This window comes from Chrysochloris asiatica, unplaced genomic scaffold, assembly GCF_000296735.1.
Source record: "Chrysochloris asiatica unplaced genomic scaffold, ChrAsi1.0 scaffold00022, whole genome shotgun sequence".
NCBI lineage: Eukaryota > Metazoa > Chordata > Mammalia > Afrosoricida > Chrysochloridae > Chrysochloris > Chrysochloris asiatica.
The window spans coordinates 27,367,738-27,368,367 of NW_006408540.1; the positions used below are offsets into that span (position 1 = coordinate 27,367,738).

At 59.4% G+C, this 630-nt stretch overlaps 1 pseudogene; it reads left to right on the forward strand.

Moving 5' to 3' along the window:
* The first annotated feature begins 85 nt into the window (after positions 1 to 85).
* The window catches only part of LOC102824793, a 200,166-nt pseudogene continuing 199,621 nt past the window's right edge, over positions 86 to 630 (forward strand).

A 630-nucleotide genomic window follows, 5' to 3' on the forward strand; every position in this document is an offset into this window, starting at 1 on the left:
CAGTGGGTGCTTGCGGCAGGAGGGGGGCTGCCTGCCCCCACGCCCTGTGGTTCAGTTGAGTGTGAGGTGAGCTGTTTGCTGGCACATGGCCGGCAGGGCTGAGGAACGCTGCTCGGTTCAGCGGGAGGCGGGTCACTCGCTTTTGCTCATCTGGCAGGCCCGTGGGACGCAGCTCGGGCAGGAGGGGAGCTGCTCACCTGTGTGTGCGCGTGCCCGGTGGGCCCCGGGAACACGGTTGGACTGTGCTGGGGTGGGGGGTCCACTGGCCATCGGACACGGGTCAACTGGGCAGTGCAGAAGTGGCTCAGGCAGGCACAGTCCACGCCTGATGACGTCAGACAATCACTGCTTCTCTTTTCCTGCAGGCTTTTATTTATTTATTTATTTTCCCCCCCTTTAAACTAACTTCCCTCTGTCCACTATATGCGCAGAAATCCCACCTTGGGGTAGGTGTCACCAGTGGCTCTCCCTGCTTGAGTCTCTCCACTATTGGAGGCTCCGCACGAGCTGGTTCCCGTCCCACCCCCTCAAGCCCAAAGAAGCCGGGGCTGCAGCTGCTCAAGTTTAAGAAGCCTGTAATTCTTCGCACAGTGATTTCTCAAAGAAGCAGGTCTAAGGCTCTGGTGCACT